At 36.7% G+C, this 20,452-nt stretch overlaps 1 pseudogene across 1 annotated transcript in view; it reads left to right on the top strand.

Moving 5' to 3' along the window:
- Window positions 1–2,815: 2,815 nt before the first annotated feature.
- LOC310904578 (2-hydroxyacyl-CoA lyase 1-like) overlaps window positions 2,816–20,452 on the top strand; it is a 176,762-nt pseudogene continuing 159,125 nt past the window's right edge. Inside the window, exon 1 of the transcript in view lies at window positions 2,816–2,957. The product of the transcript in view is annotated as a 2-hydroxyacyl-CoA lyase 1-like (transcript). The remainder of the gene's footprint in view (window positions 2,958–20,452) is intronic.

The raw sequence follows: 20,452 nt of genomic DNA, 5'->3' as shown, positions 1-20,452 counted from the left end.
TAATCATTGTGAAATCATATTATTTTACATGCATAAAGACTCTTTAATAGTAGCTGATATTGGTCAGCACTGCAGACTCTGAAGAATGGAAGAAACATGATGAAAAGCAGTATTTCAAAATCATTCTTAATATAATTGGACTATATTCAAGCACATGCTGTAGCTGCCATTAGGTTTAGGTACTTTATCATTTCCAAATTGTTTAGTGGCCTCTCCCAATTTTTGTTTACATTTGCTTTCAATGTTTATGGTTTGGTAGGCAATCATATACATTATGTTAGGACTCATCTGATTAGTTTCTATTCAGGCTGCCTCATAGCTCCTACTGATTTGCTGCTTGTTTTATTTATAATGCTAAACAAAGAGAAAGTAAAAGGAGTGAAATTCAGGAACAAAAATGGATTCAGGGAATTTAAACTTTGGTTTAGACATCTATTTATAATGTGATAGGGAATTTCTATGTTTTCAGAACTTTACAAAGAATCAAATATATTTTCTAATGTGCAGTTCTTTAAACATTTCACAGATGTAGGCAGTTTGTAAACTTTAGCCAATTTCAGTAAAAGGTGGTCTTTTTCTTTTGTACTAATTTTATGAATTCTTCCCTTGTGAAGACCGACTAAGAATCCTTTCCTTTGGCTTAAAATAAAGCAAGAAAATTATGTTTAATGTTGCAAAAAAACAAGTTAGAGATATTGTATATCTCTGAATAAGGCATGACAGTTCTCTCTTTTGGGTAACTACTGAAAGCAGCCAAGCGGAACCAGGTTGCAGTTTATGTTATAAGATTCAAAGGCTGTGAGTGATTAGATGGAACACATCAGCTTTCTGATATCATGATTAAACGTGTATTTCCATTCCATTTCTCGATGTTACATAAGAGTTTCTGTACTAGGAAGCAATATAGGCAGATATATCCTATAAGTTAAAATATGAAGAGGTAAGAAGTGAGAAACAATATTCACAGGTAAAACTGAAACGGTGCAGTTTATTTACTCCCCACAATTTTAAGGAATTCATAAGGCAGAGGGAGAAAAAAAAATAAAAAATAATAATAAAAAAAAGAGGAATGACAAGAGTATCAACAGCTCTGAGAGATTGTACTTAAAATACCAAATACCAACAGGGGTTTAAGAAACTAGAAAAGAAAGGTGAAAGTGAAGCTACAGAATAGAAGGGTAACAGATAGTTTCACTCTTTAGGTATGAAGGGCAAAATGTAGTAAACAGCTTGTTGTGCCAAAACCATTCACCCAGGAAATACACTAAAGAGAAATGCACTGGAAATTGGAAAAGTTTTTCAAGCACACCTCACAATGTGCAGGTAAAAACATCATACAATCCCTACTTAGTGGATGATGAACAAACAGGTAAGGAGAGTGCAGTTTAAATCGCTTTTTAATAGAATAAATGAAACTAAAGTTCAGAAAAGCAAATATCAAACTTAGTAATGATGCACACAATATGGAAGACATAAACATTTGTGTGGAGCAAGCACTATCTTCAGTGGCAATGTCCAAAGAAAAGTTGAACCTGTCATGAACTCCCAGGTGGTTGACTGTTAAAGGCGGCAGTGGGTTTTCCAATTAGCGTGGGGAGGATAGTGCAGACAACAATTCCCCTCTACCTGTGGCAATCTGACAGAGTGCTACACTGTGGTGGTTGAACCATAAATTTACAGAAAAAGTATGAATAAATATTCGTATTCATAAAAAAGAGAAAAGCTTCAGAAAACCAAATTAAGCTATCTCATGCTCTGTTTTTAATACTAGATTCCAAATATTGAGGACATAGATAAGGAAACATACATAAATTCTCATGACTACATTTGTTTGTTTTTCTGCAAGAGTAATAAAGTAACATAACAGCATATGATGTGATATCCTCACCTAGTCTATCAAGCCAAAGTCTGTGCATTACTTCATACAGAACACTTCATAAACAAACAAACAAAAACCCATACTGATCACAACAGAAAATTCCTATTAAAAGAGATATAACAGTTCCATAAAAATTGCCCACTTTAAATATAAGGAAAACCGAATATTTACAGAATTATAAGAAATTAGTATGCATTGAACATGGGAATAAACTTACTAGTAGGCTACGTATGCATGATGAATAAGTGTAAAAGATGGAAATTACCATTTAATCGTAGCTTACACTAGCAGAACTTGAAGACAAATGAAAGTAAATGATTTTTCAAATGGAACTAACATTTGAAACTGTGTAACTCTTATGATGTAAGAAAAGAATGTATATATCATATCTTACCTTCTTATTTTGCTCAGGTACCCACGTAACACTATTAAAACACTGACATTTGTGATTGGACAAATTAGTTCATCATATTAATATAGACATTATGAGAAGAATTTAATCTTTGAACTTGTTTCTGAGAATTTCACACTGAAGACTCTATCCTATAAAAAGTTTCCCAGTGAATTAAAAATTCACTATATTAAGTTTCTCGTTTATTTTTTAAATCCTCTTAAAATCGAAACATATACTTTAGACAACTGAGTTTTTGACTTTTCTTCACTCCATTTCTCCCTTTCCCCCTCGCTTTCTTCTGTCACATCTAGTATGTATAAGGAGTCAGTAAAAAAGTGTTTTACTCCTATGTTTTCTATTTGCTAGTGGAATATAACATATCTGATATCAAAGAATGTAAAATTGAAGGCAATATCCCTTGAACACCAAGGACAGGGTTTATGTCGCAAGGGTTTAGTAGCAGGAGGGCTGCGGGGGCGACCTCTGTGAGAAAACTCTAGAAGCTGCCCCATGTTAGATAAGCCATTTCCAGATGGCTCCAGATGGGACCAGCCACTGGCCAGAACCAAGCCAGTGAGCAACGTTGGGTGTCCCTCTGTGAAATCAAATTGAAGAAAGGGAAAAGAGCTGCTGGGCAACAGCAGCTGAGAGAGAGCAGTGAGAACGAGCCCTGCAGGCCCCAAGGTCAGTGCAGAAGGAGGGCAGGAGGTGCTCCAGGCTCCAGAGGAGAAGTTCCCCTGTGGTCTGTGCTCCACAGAGGTGGAGCAGGCTGGCCTTCTGCAGCCCATGGGTCCCACAGCAGAGCAAATTCCCATCAGCAGCCCATGGAGGAGCCCACAGTGAAGCAGACAGATCTGGCCTGAAGGAGGCTGCTGCCTCTGGAAATCCCCTCCTAGAGCAGGCCCCAGGCCAGAGCTGCAGCCCATGAAGAGGAGTCCACACAGGAGCAGGGAGTCTGGGGGAAGCTGCTGTCCGTGGGGGTCCTGTGCTGAAGCAGTTTGCTCTTGAAGGATTGACCCCATGGTACAGACCCATATTGGAGCAGTTCTTGAAGAGCTGCTGCCTGTGCAGCAGCAGCCCATGCAGGACCAGTTTGGGAAGGATGGCATCCTGTGGGAAGGACCTCATCCTGGAGCAGGGGCAGAGAGTGACCATGAAAGAGCAGCAGATTATGAAGTGTTATGGACTGATCACAACCCCCATTCCCCTTCACTGCTCACAGGAAGAAAGTAGAAAATAGTGGATGGGAGGAAGGTGTTTTTAGTTTGCTTTTTGTTTTTCACTGCTGTATTCTGTTAGAAATAGGCAATAAATTACATTAACCTTCCTGTGCTGTTTTGCTCATGATGATAATTGTTGAGTGATCTCCCTATCCTTAGCTCAACCCCTGAGTCCTTTCCATCATTTTTCTCCCCCCTTCCTTTTAAGGCGAGGAAGTGAGAGAGTGGCTAAGGTAGAGTCCAACTATGTAGCAGGGTAAAATCACCATAGATGTCCAAAGTCCATGTAAAATTTAGAAAGCAGAGCACCAGTGAAACTCAAATATTTCAGCAATCTCCACATACATAACATCTAAATAAAATCTTCTTAGGCATATAGGACGTTGACATTCCCTTTTGAATTCATATGGAAGTTCTGTACATTAACAATATGGATTCTATTTGATCATACTGTCATTGTCAAGTGCCAAAACTTCCTCTGGGTTCCCTTCTGAATGGACAGACTTATTTTTAATCAATCACTTTGTTTAGAACTAGATTGCAAATCACTTCCTGAAATTACTTGGTGATAGTACAGCAGACAAGAATGAGTACAGCCAAGATCTGTACATCGCTGGAGGGAAGGTGTACCATTCAAAGGAACCTAGACAGGCTTGAGAGGGGTCAACAAGAACCTCGTGAAGTTCAACAAGGCCACATGCAAGGTCTTACACCTGGGTCACAGCAGTCCCAAGCACAAATACATGCTGGGCAGAGAATGAATTGAAAGCAGCTCTGAGGAGAAGTACCGGGGGGGTGTCGGTTGATGAGAAACTCAACATGAGCTGGCAATGTGTGCTTGCAGCCCAGAAAGCCAACTGTATCCCAGTCTGTATCAAAACAAGAGGCTAGCAGGTCGAGTGAAGTGATTCTCCCCTTCTACTCTGCTCCTGTGAGACCCCACCTGGAGTATGGTGTTCAGCTGTGGGGTCCCCAGAACAAGAAGGACATGGAAGTATTAGAATGAGTCCAGAGGAGGACCACAAAGTTGATCAAGGTGCTGGAGCATCTCTCCTACAAAGACAGGCTGAGAGAGCTGGGGTTGTTCACCCTGGAGAAGAGAAGGCTTCAGGGAGACTTTATAGTGACCTTCCAATACTTAGAGTGGGCCTACAAGAAATCTGGAGAGGGATTCTTTATGAGGGTGTGTAGTGATAGGATAAGGAGTAATGTTTTTAAACTAAAAGAAGGTAGATTTAGACTAGATAGTGGGAAGAAATTCTTTCCTCTGAGGGTGGTGAGGCACTGGAGGAGGCTGCCCAGAGAAGCTGTGAATGTCCCCTCCCTGGCAGTGTTGAAGACCAGATAGGACGGGGCCCTAGGCAACCTGGTTTAGTGGAAGGTGTCTCTGCTCATGGCAGGAGAGGAGCTTGGAATTAGGTGATCTTTAAGGTCGCTTCCAACCCAGACCATTCTATGATTCTATGAGAGCCACTTATGAGCATCTGCCCCTATTGAATGGGACTCAGATCTACCAATATCTACTTAAAGAAGATTTCACCTCTGCCTCAGTTACTAAACCTTAGCCCAGATACATGAGGGGCTCAGTGCTATCACTGAAGTGATGGGGAACTGGATGGTATTGAGAAACTGATAGACTGCATAGCTAGCCCTGACTTTAACTGATAACCACATTATAATCCCATTATAATGCCAAAACACACCTCCATCCCAAAGGCTACCAGCCTCCAAGGTGCGACCACACCTCACTGAGCATGCACTCTGAATTTCTCTGAGCTTTTACCTTTAAACCAAGGTGAGATAAATTTATACCAATCACAACGAAGACACATATGACTAGAGTCACTCAAGCTCCACCTAAAAGTAAGAAAATAGTATAAGATGGCCCAAGAGAAGGGAAAATAGAGGGAAGACACCATCTCAGACAAGTTGGAAGGACACCACTGACTTCTGGGATCAGTCGACGGGCTGAACCTCTCTTCACCTCCTATAGAGACAACTATTGGGTGAGATTCAAACTCTCAGTTATACTGAGTGCTTCCCCGGGAAACCTAACATTCTCTATAGAGTTGTTTCATAAGTTAGCACACATGTAGTTGGTTGTGTTAGTCATATTCTTGGTATTTGCACATGTTGTAGACAGTGTATTTATCACCAGCAATCCAAAAAAACTCGTACACCTGTTGCTTCAATAAACTACATCAGTCATTTACTAGACTGAAAGTGTATTGCTCTATTTGTGAATCGGAGATCATGATTAATGCGACTGGACTTATAGAGCTGATTGTACTATTTGTTCATCTGTGATCATGGTAATTCAATATACATTGAATGCAACCTTACCAAATTGGGCAGCACTCAGAGTCTATGCTCAGCTGCCCCCAGCCCCTCTGATATCTGAGGACAAGCTGAAACACAAGGGGGGTTAGGTCCTACAAAACTTCCTTACCCTTTAACACAAGAGTGGGAAGCATGACCTCTGTTTGAAGGTGCAATCAGGCCATTACACTTGTGGGTGCAAGTTTTAAGAAGTGCTGAGATATGTACTCTTAGTGCTCATTTCTCATACTCAGTAGTTTTTGTGTGTCTTGATTTATACTTATGGCAGCAATATTTTTAAAACTTGATAACGATATTTTAAAAAAATCTAAAATGTTTCTGTGTTCATGAGGGTCATCAAATCAAAGTTTAGAGACAAAACTTTTTTTTTTTTTTTTTCCCCTGTGACCCAGAAAGAAGAAAAAAAATGTAAAATGAGAGTCACACCAAATTAAATATTTTTTTCTTTTAAGATTCCATTAAAAGTAGAAAAATATAGGTTCCAGTAAAATTCTAAGCACTTTCTGGCTATAGGAAAAAAAGAAAAAGGGAAAAGGAATACATTTTATATCATAGGTAACAAATAAAAGAAAAAAATTTCTTCACCTCCAGAACAAGTACTGGCCACAAAACTAGTTCATTCTTTTGAGATAACTACAGGCTAAAGTTACATCTAGTCATCCCAGGAATGGAGTTAAAAAAATAAATTTAGGCTTTTGCCATGTTTTCAATAATATTATAGTAGAATTTAGATAGCAGCATTTAGAAAATAAAAGAACTGCCATGTCCTAAAGAGCTTTTATTGTGACAATGAACCCCTGTTCATGTTGAGGTTTCCACCTATAGGTGAAAGAAAAATATCACTTCCTTTCAACACAATATCTAAAAGTCTGAAATAATAAGATTACTTATTAGTACTTTTTGTTGTTGTTGTTGTTGTTGTTTTAACTTGAAAACGATAAAGAGTTTTTTTTTTAACTGGTAGTATTGTATACATAAACTTTATATTTTGCATGAATTTCACAAAATAATCGTACTGTTTTACAACAATTAACTATAATCCTTGAGCATTAGTCAAATTATTGTAAGATTATTTTTTTATATATATACTCTGAAAATGTTTCCTTAGACTTTTTTTTTTTTAGTTCTTGCTTACAGATCAAAACATTGCATGAAGTTTTTCTTCTCAAATTAAAACAGGTTTTTAACATTATCTTTTTCATTTTAAATGTTTGTTTCAGCGTCCTCTATAAGCTCAAAACTGGGATTTGAAAGGTACATAGAGGAGCACCCAAATAACATTTAGAGGAACACTGAAACAGAATAATTGCCTGATTTATATGGAAAATGTTATTTTTAATTAGAGTTGGGTGCTTAACCTGCTTAGATATTGCCCCAATGACTGTGATAATGAGTGTTTTAACAGTGAGAGACACATGATAAGCTGTCTCAGTTCTTTGAAATCTACAATAAGAGGACTTGGTCTATTGAATCTGCTATTTTAGTAGATCAGGTTGGTCAAAATTTCAGATTACAGAAAGAACTGTGCCATAATTCTAAACATAGCCAAGAGATAAGATTCTATTTGCAAAGATTAATAACTCTACAAGTTCATCCATTTCCTTTTTTATGGTAAGTCAGAAAAAAGATATCAGATAATGTTTGCATAAATCTAACATAAAAATTAGAGTAAGACATCTAAAATTTAAAATAAATCTTATCAGAATGTCACCAGTACCTTCCTCTACGTAGGAGCAGCTCAGGCCATAAAGAATTGACTAGAGATGAGCTCATATAGCTCATTACTTGTAAGTAGAATAGTTTTGTTTTTATTTTCTTTTCATTACCACATAGAAACAAATTTAAAAAAAATAATTAAAAGAATTTATCAAGCAAAAGAGAAGCACAAGTTGATAGAGATGAGAATCCAAACTTCTGTGGCCTCCATGGGTTTATTGGTGTTGTATTTTCTTGGATAAGAGAAAATGAGAGACTGAGAAATCAACAACAGGACCATGTGCCTAGAAAGACCATTGCTTCTTAAGACTTTTTTGAGCAAAAACCTCTCAGTGGAGAGTTTTATGTATATATTAAAATATCAATAATTTTCTATTACAGTTGATCTTACTGTGTTACAAATCTGAAAAATTAGAGCAAGGCTATTTTAGATAAGTCAGCAGTAATGTTTTATGCTATATGAACTGACATTTTGCAGGCACCAGAGATTCAATTAGATAAGCTATTTCAGTATCTGTTAAAGATTGTAAACATTTTCCAAAAATGTGCTCTATATATTGTACATTATGTGACATAATGTTACATTATGAAGTCTGATAAAATGCCAAACAAAAATTATATTTTATTTAGGCACTAGTGTATGCTGCCTATAAATGTTCATGCCACCTGCATGAATCTGAGAGCAGAATTTGTAATGACATAGACACTGCCTAATCTAGGGTAAATCTTTTACTCCCTTCTAGTGGGATCTTTATCAGCAGTGACCCAGAATGACAACCAATCATTGAAACAAAAAACTCATACACAGAGACTGAAATGTTAAACAAGTCTGTCCTCCTCCCACTTGATAGGTATGTCTCTGTTCTCAAAATGTTTCCAGCTGAATGTTTGGATACATTATGTTTAAATCTTACACAGATGGAGAGAAAAGGGAGGCATTGTTTTTCCATTTTCTGTGCCTTTATCCTTCCCTCCTCAGAACTGCATGGACAGATTCTTAGCTTGTATGAATCTTTGCAACCCTATGAAGCCTACTGCAAAGCATATTTCCCACTGTTATCTGCTCAGAGGGATGCTTATGCCTGAGAGTTTTTCACATCCTAATTATTCTTTAGCAGAAGAATATTCTCTTTCTCTCTCTTTTTTTTTTTTTTTTTTTTCAAAACACAGACTGTCATGGACATACATCTAGTTGTATTTTTACCTATCTTGACAAAACATCTCTAATGTTATCCCTTTCAGTTTTCTAACAGAAAATTGTCATGAGATTACAACACAGTATTTTATTTCAACGTTATTTATAGCTCTGATCTTTGCCTTCAAATAGTGTTCATCTATTATGATTTTTTTTTTTTTTAGGATCTTATCTCTTATTATGTTATGAAAACATCTTGAATTACATTGTAATTATTTGTTTTCTGTCTCGTAATGTTATGTTACAGGTAAAACTGTGACTGACCTTAACTGAAGCTACAGGAATGAACCATATACCACCTATCTTTTCATGCTAGTATAATGAACCTTACAAGGAGAAGAACCAAGAGTGGCAAACATTCTCCCCTGGGGTGGACAATTCTAGGAGGAACTGAAAAGATATGTATGAGGATGAGGATACGGAACCTTAAGTCTGCCTCCTATAATACGCCAAATAGAACAATTCACAAGGGGAAAGATAAGCCATGTATTATAAAAGGATGCAACAAAATGATTTCCCCTAAAGCAAAAGGAAAGCAAGAAAAGAATTGTGACTGTGTGTCCCTGGGCTTCTCCTAACACGACTAAGTCTAAAAGCTCAGTCTCACCCTGTGTAGAGATTTTAATCTGGTTTAGATGTTTTGCCTTTGGACTGCTTTAATAAATTTTGCTGATAGTAATAGGAAATCCAAGAACCTATATGAATAGTGTGATCATTGTAAACAGTGGAGGAAGTTTATCGTAATATTTATTTACATAACTACAAATGAAGTAAAGCAAATAATTAGTGTTGTTGTTGTTGTTGTTTTTTAATGTTAAAAGATGAGAGAAGTTCAAGGAAAACAAGAATAAGAAAAGAAAACAACCCCCCCCCCAAAAAAAAAAAAAACTGAAGAATCAATAGAGGTGTTGATCTATTCAGTATTATGTTGCAGCTTCAGGGGTTTGGGATGCATTTTGTCTCTTTCATATGTCTGTAGTTATAATGGAGAGATGATATAGACTCCAGTAACTTATGGGGTTTATCTCAAACATGTGAGTGCCTCATAACTTATTAGTACCAGAAGCCACGATGAGTTATGTCACACTTCTCTTGTCTAGCCTCCAAAGCTTGTAACTCACTAAAAACCATAAGAACTATAATTAATTCAGCACATTTTTTCAATCTTACTGATTTGTATCCCGATTTGCAATTTTTTCTTACACTTCCCCAGTGATACATGAAAACTAGAAATGAATACAAGAACGTGAGGCTAATGCAATCTCTCTAACCTACTATTCTCTGCATAGCCAAGAAAGTACTTCTCCTTGTCTTCAATTTCTTTTCATAAAGGACTAAGAAACTGCAGAACTTTACAAGATCTATTCTTAAAACTGTAAGGTTTTCAAGATGCAAAGTATTTAACTGATTCTCAGTGGCTTTCAAAAGCCCTGGAGAGGAGTCTGCAGCTAAGAAATTTTCTTGGTTCTTTAAACATCGTTAACTTATGATCCAGAAACTTTGCAATCTACAGTTATTTGATCTCAGTGTACCATCACTCAGAGTGGGCTTAATTATTATTATTATTATTATTATTATTATTATTATTATTATTTATTATTATTACAACAACTATAATCTTTAGAAGGCAACATATGAAGGCTGTGCAACAGACTGGCATATTATGAAAATTATTATCTAGAGATGATACTGTACCTTTAAATACAGTGAAATCTGGTTTTAGAATACTTACAAGGAAGCTGGGCTGACTGTTTTCATTAGAAGTCATTGAATGCTACTGTATTTATTTAGCTACATCAACTAATTGCCAGTGAATAAGCTCAGTAGAATAATTCATTATTTACAAAGAAAGAAAATGACAAACAATTATGACCTGTAATTTCAGCTTCTCTAAGATACTATACAAGTAACCAGAATTTCTTCTCACCAAACTCTGTTGCACTTAACTGGGAAGGTTTTAGTGGTAAGCGGGCTGCAGGCTGGTTTCTGTGAGAAGAGCCCAGAAACTGCCCCATGTTAGAAAGAGACAGGGACCAGCCGCTGGCCAGAACCAAGCCAGTGAACAACGTTGGGTGTCCCTCTGTGAAATCAAATTGAAGAAAGGGAAAAGAGCTGCTGGGCAACAGCAGCTGAGAGAGAGCAGTGAGAACGAGCCCTGCAGGCCCCAAGGTCAGTGCAGAAGGAGGGCAGGAGGTGCTCCAGGCTCCAGAGGAGAAGTTCCCCTGTGGTCTGTGGAGAGGCCCCTGGTGGAGCAGGCTGGCCTTCTGCAGCCCATGGGTCCCACAGCAGAGCAAATTCCCATGCAGCAGCCCATGGAGGAGCCCACAGTGAAGCAGACAGATCTGGCCTGAAGGAGGCTGCCGCCTCTGGAAATCCCCTCCTAGAGCAGGCCCCAGGCCAGAGCTGCAGCCCATGAAGAGGAGTCCACACAGGAGCAGGGAGTCTGGGGGAAGCTGCTGTCCGTGGGGGTCCTGTGCTGAAGCAGTTTGCTCTTGAAGGATTGACCCCATGGTACAGACCCATATTGGAGCAGTTCTTGAAGAGCTGCTGCCTGTGCAGCAGCAGCCCATGCAGGACCAGTTTGGGAAGGATGGCATCCTGTGGGAAGGACCTCATCCTGGAGCAGGGGCAGAGAGTGACCATGAAGGAGCAGCAGATTATGAAGTGTTATGGACTGATCACAACCCCCATTCCCCTTCACTGCTCAAAGGAAGAAAGTAGAAAATAGTGGATGGGAGGAAGGTGTTTTTAGTTTGCTTTTAGTTCTCAGTTCACTGTTAATAATAAAAAATAAATTACATTAATCTCCCTATGCTGAGTCTGTTTTGCCTATGATGGTAATTGGTTGATTGATCTCACTGTCCTTATCTCAACCCATGAACCTTTTTTGGGGGGAAGGGGCGAAGGGGAGATTCGAAGTGAGAGAGCAGTGTGGTGGAGCTGAGCTACCTATTGGTGTGAAACCACCAAACAGTTATATATACTCCAGTATATTGAAAAATAAATCCAAAGATTACATGGAATTACACAGGTAGTTATTGTCACTGTTGTTGTATTGTGGTAGTGAAGAGTCTATTAGAGTGCTATTTTGAATGGCATAGTTTAGTTCCTGTTTCCTAGCTATCCTTTGCTGTATTTTTTTTCCAGTTCATTAATGTAATGTAGAGAGATTACATGTGCCAATTAATATAAATAAAGCTGTAAAAAACCTCTCTAGCACTTAAAAAAAAAAAATGTTATATTTGAAATTTCCTTCCCTTCACTTTTTTATTATATCTCTGGTTGTGGTCATTTGTCCTACATTTCAAAGGGCATGAGCTTATTATTGGTTTCTGGCACTATTAAAAAGTACATTTGAAAGGATTTACATGTTTTGATAAAAAAGTATTGACACAAGAATAAAGAAGTTACATTTAAGCTCTTTGTTGGAAGGAATAGGTGACCTAGACAAGGTAATGTGTATCTCAGACATAGGGCTGTTACTTTGTAGGGTGCCTTCCTGAGTGTTCAGAGGCAATCTGGCAAGGTTAAAGTAAGATTATTTGTAAGGAATCTTCAGGCATAAGTAAAACAGGATGGAATTTGGGTGGCTGCTTCAACCTTTAATGTGTCACATAGGGAATATTCATTATGGTGTAGTCTTTCATTGGAATCATACCAATAGAAGCTCTCATAATGTATGCACTCATGAGGTAGATTTCAGATTGATTGATCAGTCCTAATTCTTAGGATGCCTTGCAAAGCTTGACTTTGAAATTTTAAAATATATTTTCTTAATGTAATTTCAGTGGGATTTTTAGCAGGGAAAAAAAAAAAAGAGCAACACATTGGTGTTTTGTCACATAATTCTAAAAATGCTCAATTAGAGACAAAGGTGTGAACCTTAACCACCTAGAACTTCAGCACAAACTCCTTGAACTAAACCAGATGATGACTAAGGACAAAAGTAGTTGCCTTCATGTCAAAATGGTGGGTACCATTCACAGGTAGTCCAAACAGCAGTAATGAATACAACTTTATGAAGTAGGTACTAAGTATGGGCCATTTCTATCCAGCCTGCCATCTTGTCTCCAGAAGACATGTGGGAATTTCAGTGATAGTTTCCTCAGTTGCATACTCTTTTGCATGATCAACTCCAAGCCAATAGAAATGGGAATGATAAGGAGATCAAATTTTCCACATAGGAATGAATGCTTTCTCTGATGGAGAAAGAGAGGTTTCAAATAAGCGGTGTGTTATCTCTCATATGTCTGACCACAAATGTAAGTGGAGAAACAATAAGGGATAAATTGGGGTTATTGTGTGCTCTTAGCTCAAAAGAATCCTTTAAATTGCTCTTTTTTCTTAAGACTCGTTCTTCAGAACACATCGTTCTAGCAAATTTTTACACAGAAAAAAAAAGGTAACAAGGTTCTGAAGCTTGGTTTACTCTACTGAAGATTTGGGTTGTATTATTAGTTTTTGTAACATCTTAGGGAAGTAGGAAATTTCAGAAAAAGATTATAAAGGTAAAAAAAATCAGTAATATCACTAACTGGAAAATGATTTAGTATGCAGCTCTCTAAAGTTAATAGATATACTAGCTTAGTACATAGTATTAGCTCTCTCATAGTAGCACTGGTGCAAATTTTTGGCATCAGTAAGAACATTTCCCCAAGATCCTCTGCAAATTTTGTGTTAAGTAATCTAAAGTGAGTGAGATAAGAAAATACAGTGCATGCATATAGTTCATAGCTAGATTTGTTAATAAGCCAGGAATTACATGCATCAGGTAAAAGTGAAATCCTTAAGATTCTGAAAGTAAGGATTTATAGCCCCAATCAGACATGCTTTTTTGATCATAATACAATGATTCTGGCTATACTAGTCTTATATGCAAAGGTTTTGGTAGTAATGGGGCTGCAGTAGAGGTCTCTGTAAGAAGAGTTCAGAAGCTGTCCCATGTTAGGTAAGAGTCAGTTCCAGCCAGCTCCAGTAGGGACCCACAGCTGGCCAAAGCTGAGCTAAGGAGCAATGCTGGTGACACCTCTCTGCAAGCATATTTAAGAAAGGGAAAATATGCTGTGCAACAGCAGCTAAGAGAGGAGTGAGAAAATGTAGCAAAAAATAATCCTGAAGACACCAAGGTCAGTGAAGAAGAAGGGGCAGGAGATGATCCAGTTGCTGGAGCAGAAATTCCCTGGCAGCCAATGGACAGGCCCATAGTGGAGCAGGCTTTCCCGTTGCAGCCCATGGGGTGCCATGGCAGAGCAGTTTTCCACACTTCAGTCCCTAGAAGAGCCCCCAGTGGAGCAGGTGGCTTGAAGGAGGCTGCAGCCCATGGAGAGCCCACACAGGACAGACTCCAGGCTGGAACTGAAGCCTGTGGAGAGGAACCCCTGGTGAAGCAAGAGGTCTGGCAGGAGCTGCTGCCCTTGCAGGACCTATGCTGGAGCAGGCTATTCCTGAAGGACTGCATCCTCTGGTAGATACCCATGCTGGAGCCATTCTTGAACTGAAGCCTGTGAAGCCTGTGAATGTTTTATCAGTTCAGGAAGGATGGCATCCCATGTAAGGGACCCCATGCTGGAGCAGGGGAAAGGAGGAAGAGAGTGAAGATGAAGGAGCAGCAGATGATGGAGTGTTATGGACTGACTGCAATATCCATTCCTGGCTCAGAGAGGTAGAAGTGTGTGGGGGGGGGGGGGGCGGGGGGGGGGGGGGTGGAGGGGGGTTTGTTTCCTTTTAGTTCTAACTGTTCTATTCTCTTAGTAATAGTCAATAAATTACATTAATCTCCCTGTGCAGAGTCTGGTTTGCCCATGATGGTAACTGGTGAGTGATCTTTCTCTCGTTACCTCAACCCTTGAGCCATTTTTTTTTTTTTTTCATCATATTTTCTCCTGCTGTTCTGTTGAGAAGTGAGAGTGAGAGAGTGGTGTGGTGGAATTTATCTAGCCTTCAGTGTGAAAATAACACACGGGGCCATTTCAAAGGATTTCTATTTACGTGGATAGGTATGTGAAAAAATTCTACTATATCAAAGAATCATAACATAAGTGCATGTGACACCAAGCAGTTTCCCTTTCTACTGTTCACCACACATTCAGAACTGAATTAAAACTCCTTTGTTTCCAATAAATATTAAAAAAAAAAGCAACAAAAACACAGAATATGCAAGAGTTAGTTTTCATGGAATTTATATTTATACACGGTATAAATGCATTTAAAAAATAATAAAAAAGAGAAATATTTAACTTTCTATGCTAAAAAAAAAAAAAGTCAATTTATTTATCCTTTTTTTTTAAAAAAAAAATAATATTATTGTTACCCTTGTGACAATGTTAACTGTTAACAGTAACTGTTTAAACAAAACATGAACTGAAGTAATAGAATTTTAAAGAGTTAGGAAATTTGTGTCATCTTGCTGAGTGAGCAGATATATATATATGTATATAAGCTTGCCAAACCTGTGAGCAATGATAAAGGAGCTTAATTAAAGTTCATGGACAAATTAAAAGTGAGGAAAAAATAGAACATCAAGAACTACATTAAAGAAGAAAACTTGTATCTTAAAAAGAGTAGACCCAAAGGTATCGGTACAGTAATAAGTAACACGAGGGGTGACCATCAACCAGAAGATAAAATGGAGTAATATGGGGTATAGAACAAGCTGTCCAGGTGTAAAGTCTGTTACTCTGTGTCTCAAGATTACCACTGAAGACCTCCAACTCAGCTGTCTGGGAAAGGATATCTTTTGCCTACGTCAAAGAAAGATCCCATGAAAGTATCACCTGTTTGATACCAGATTGATTTTTGTTTATTTTTCTCACAGCAATGCTATAATTCTATGTTCTCGTATGCCTTTTCTTAAGTTTTCAGATCTGCTTAATAAAAAAAAGTCAAGGTACATACTTCTTGTAACAGAAATAAAGAGTACTTTGTTGAAGGAAAGAAAACAGATTTTGATAGTCTGAGTTATTTTAGTATTCATGAGACTGACTTTTCAGGAAGATAATATGTTTTTTCAGGATGCTTTGGTCTTTGCAAAAAAAAGTGGTCTGATGTCTATTTTCCATATACCCTAACATTTCTTACAAATTTTTTTTTTTTTCTTCTATTCTTTCCTCCCCCCTGTTCTGGTTGATGACATCATGATCTGAATATATTGATCCATAACTGTGGATAGAATGCAATGATAATCATGATAGTTTTCCTCTAGAGAAAAAAATGGACACTTCTAGAGATTGGTTCATTCAATTTTTGTGTATATATATTTATGTCTTAATAGGTAGTTCATTAGAGATGTTTACACTGTCTGATGCTCATTGAGTGGAATCTCTTGCTGTTTCATGATAATGGAAAACTGATGAAAATTTGGTGTTTAAAGAAGTTAATATTAACAATTTTTATCACCCATGCAGTTGTTCTGCTTTGTGGTGAGAGCAGCTGCAACAAGACTGTGGTAAAGGTAAAATGGGCAGTGGATCAGAGACCACTCAGTAACCTCTATTAATTACCTGCCCTGACAACTGCTTTGTTTACACACAGAGACAGCTATGATTTCATATATTGTCTAAATTTTCAGAAAATACCTGAAACAGTTATTATTTATCAAATCAGGACAATAATTCAGTTTTAATTGCGGGACTTCTAATAATGTTTGATTTTAAACAACTAGCTCTGTATCAAGTTAAAATTATTGGGATGGTTAATGTAAAAATGTTAACGTGTCACTTGCTTCTTTTCTTCACCTTCTCCCATGAAGGACACAGTATTACGGAAGATAGGAAATGTCCCTCAATACCACTTATGGTATGTTCTGGGACTTTTTCCATTTACTTTTTAAATTTTTCCTTATTTTGTCTTCTGATTATCTTTTCACTTTTCTCCATTTCTAGGAATAAACAGAAAATTTTAAAGAGAAGGAAATTGGAAGTATTAAAAATGGAACTTTAAAGAAATGGGGGAAAAAAAAAAGATGAAAAGACCATTGAAGCAATTGAAAATCCAGCTATTGTGATAAAGTATAATATTCCTGTCAGATTTTCAGGGTGTCATGGTCTTTCATTTTCTCATGGACAGTACACACGACAACCTCTCATTTTTTGATAGTCATGTGAAATTTACATAAACATATGTATGGTAATAAACATATGTAGGTAATTTCTATTTCAAAATGTTTCTAAATATTTTCTCTGCCTAGCATATATCCAGTATTTATTTTAACTTTGAGCTTCTTAAGACCTGAATTGGGAAACTTGTTTTAAAAATCATATCGTTTTAAAATCTTATTCATCTGAATGCAAGTGCCTTACAAGCTCATACAATGTTGGTTGTTTATAAAGCCTTAGATATTCAAATCATTTTTATGTTTTCTATTTGTTATGCAAATTTTTAAACTTTATATATCAAATGATTTATCTTCATTAATACAAATTTCACTAACAGGATTTAGAGGAATAGATGTGTACTCTAAAGATGCACATTCTTAGTACCTGGAATTATTATAAAAGCATAAAAATAGTGTGTAATGCTTCACTCTAATCAGACTCATTTTTATGTGGTTGTTGAAAGGTTTTTTACATTCCATTCTATGTCTGGAGGTCTGTGTATAAAACTGGTTTAGGAAAAAAAAAAAAAAGTGAAGACACCTGCTGGCTTATAACACAAATACTAAAATATCTTAGAGCCTGCTGAAAGGAGAATTGGAACAATATGTCATTACTAAGGCTCACTTGCAAGTTCTAATGTATTATAATGAAAACAGTATGACAAACCTAATGAGACAGTGAAGATTTGGGTAATTGTTCCTACAATGTATGGTAACTTTTCCAGCCGTTATTGGCAAACATAAAACCTAATGAGACTTTATTAATTTAAATGCAGTACATCTGCAAAACATTTCCTTAGTTGCAGTCTCCTCTGATAATCTTCCTTCCCACATGTACTTGATCCTTTTAAGTTAATTGTTCTGCATAGTATACTTTCTAAACAAAACATATAAAATGCTTACCATAAATGTGCATTAACTCCTTTTGCCAGGCTTACTTTTTGTGGGTACACTATCCAGCACTGGTTGGATAGACTACAGTTTCTTTTCTCTGTGTGAAAATGTATATAACACAGCCTGTATTTTTCCTTAGAATATGACTAAAGCTGTATCTTATAGACCCAATTCATCACATTACTTTTCTAAGAGTTCTATAGAAGAAATTCCGACTTTGAAAGAGTAATATTTACTATGACTGAGTAGAGTCAATACAGTCATACTTCACAACTACAATTATTTTTTTTCTGTACAAGCTTGTTAAAAAATAAAATATATATCATGCTTGTTATCTGTCTTTCTTTTTTTTTTCAACTTAATAAAGCCAAAACATTTTAAAGATTTCATAAATAATCTACCATGTGACGTAAATTTTAATTGTTTTACATTTCTTAATCTAGACAAGCATAAAAACATCAATAACCAAGTTTCCTTACTATCATTTCTTTAAATAACCAATGATTAAACTGCACTATGAAACTGTGATTTCATCAGGATTTTCATTGATTTATTGATCTTGGACCATTCTGTGAGTTTTGTTTTTGAATTCAGGCATGTCCTCGTGGCTACATAATCAGCAGCTCAGGTTCAACGTATCTGAAACAAAGGTCTTATTCTTTCCTTCCATATTACTATTCTGCTCTATTTTAGCCACCAAAATGTTTCGGGTCCAGAAATTGAGTATTGTCTTTGATCTGAACCTCCTTCTGAAATCTCATATTTGGCCTACCTGTACTTTTTCCGCATCTCAGACCAAAAGGTCTGAGACCTTTTTCATACAACCATGTCTGAATTCATTTGTTAAATGTTCAGATAAACTTTCTTAATACTTGCATTAATACTTTTGCTATAAACATCTATAATGCTACACCACTAGTCTACAAAAAGCATCAGTAAGACCACAACTGAGGATGACATTTCTTCTTTTTTTTTTTTGCTGTTATTATTACTATTATTTTAATATTTCAGTAATCCTTTATCCAATTTTGAGGTTTCAGTTTCCTTAGGGTAGAACCTGTCTTCCTGCATCATGTTTGTATTATGGGTGTACTTAAGGGATACGGGTGGATTTATTTGTGATAAATAACCAAGACACGGATATATAAATATAGGCTAGTTACCTCATTCTGTATACTCCATGGAAAGAGATAGGCACCTTATAAGAGAGGAAGGATCAGATGATACGTTCTGAATGCACTATTTCTCTCCACTACCTATAAAAGCAGACAATGGTAGCTAGCTTAGATGTACATTTCAGATACATATATGTCAGGTATGATGAATCCCAAACATAACATTGCAAAAAACTTCACTGTCTTCCTTCTTTTCATAATTTTATACATCATATTTTCTGTAACCTGAGAGATCTCTCAAATAAATTTGTGCTATTTTTAATATGAAATATTTCTTAAAATTATGTAAAATGCTGTCTGTTAATAATTATTTCCATGAAAAGAAATATATACGGAAATGTTGCCATTGCCATTGACTAATCTGTTACTCAGTTGCTCTGAATTAGAAATGCTTCAGATAAACCTGATTTCTGGTTCGTTCTATCCATCTACTGTATTTAGTTTTTCAAGTTACAATATCATAAAAGGATGACAAGAAAAGTCTTGACTTTGCAGTCCTGGATGAAAGAGCATTTCTGGATGAAGGTACCCATAACACACTGCCAAATCATGGCACAAAAAGCAATAGACCTGTCATGAAGTTCAAAAATTATATTGTCTCTGTTAGAATAACTGTGAAGCGATCATGTTTGTTTTTCCATTGAATTTTGCAGGTTGTTTTAGATTTATAGCATAGATTTTTATTAGAGTTCGTAAAACTTTAGGGAATGCAGTCATCTTTATCAATTATTCTTGCACTTGTTCAGGTAGTCCTGCACCACAATAACACAAATATGCCCAAAATAATGGAATAATTTGTCTTAATTGTGAATCATACTCTCACATGCCCTAAACTCATCCTAAGAGACAGGACACAGTCAGGACTCAAAGCCAAAACAAGCTGCACAGTTAGAAAGCACACAGCAGGACAACAGCACTCCTGTGTCTGCAGGAGGCACTAATAAAAAGAAACAATATTTTTTTTCAGCCTAATTTCTATTGGAACCACATTTGGCAACAGTAAGACTCTGATCTGAACACTGCACTCATTTGGTGAAATCATGGAACGTAAACCCTTCTGCTCTGACTAATTGAAACTTTTTTTTTTTTCCTACAAAATGGCTGAACTCCTTAAGTAAGAACTCTGCTCCCTCTGCGGTTTGAACTGGGAGTGTTTGGTGATATGACAAAGGTGAAATCGTAAGTGTCTCTCTGCCTGTGCTAGTCTTAATTGGTTGCTGAGGATTATACAAACTAGTAATTTACTGTTGTAATTAACATCCTAACAGAGGTGAGATTATCTGAAGGCAGATATAGTATTGTATAAACACTCTTAACCAGTCTCCAATGACACATTAATACTACCAACTTTCTTGTGACCTTTACCATATAGATACCAATATTTAATTTCTTTCCCTTCCTGTGTCTGAATGTTGTTAAAATGCTGAATATTTTTACAAGTATTAGAAAAATACAATTTGGTTATACTGATTCTCCTTAGTTCTAGCAACAGGCAATATATCTGAAAAGACAGCTTTAGAATTGAACTTTGCACAGAAGCTCTTATG

The sequence above is a fragment of the Anser anser genome, assembly GCF_964211835.1.
Source record: "Anser anser genome assembly, chromosome: 1".
NCBI lineage: Eukaryota > Metazoa > Chordata > Aves > Anseriformes > Anatidae > Anser > Anser anser.
The sequence above is the reverse complement of the archived record's forward strand: the minus strand, read 5'-3'. Positions and strand labels throughout refer to the sequence as shown.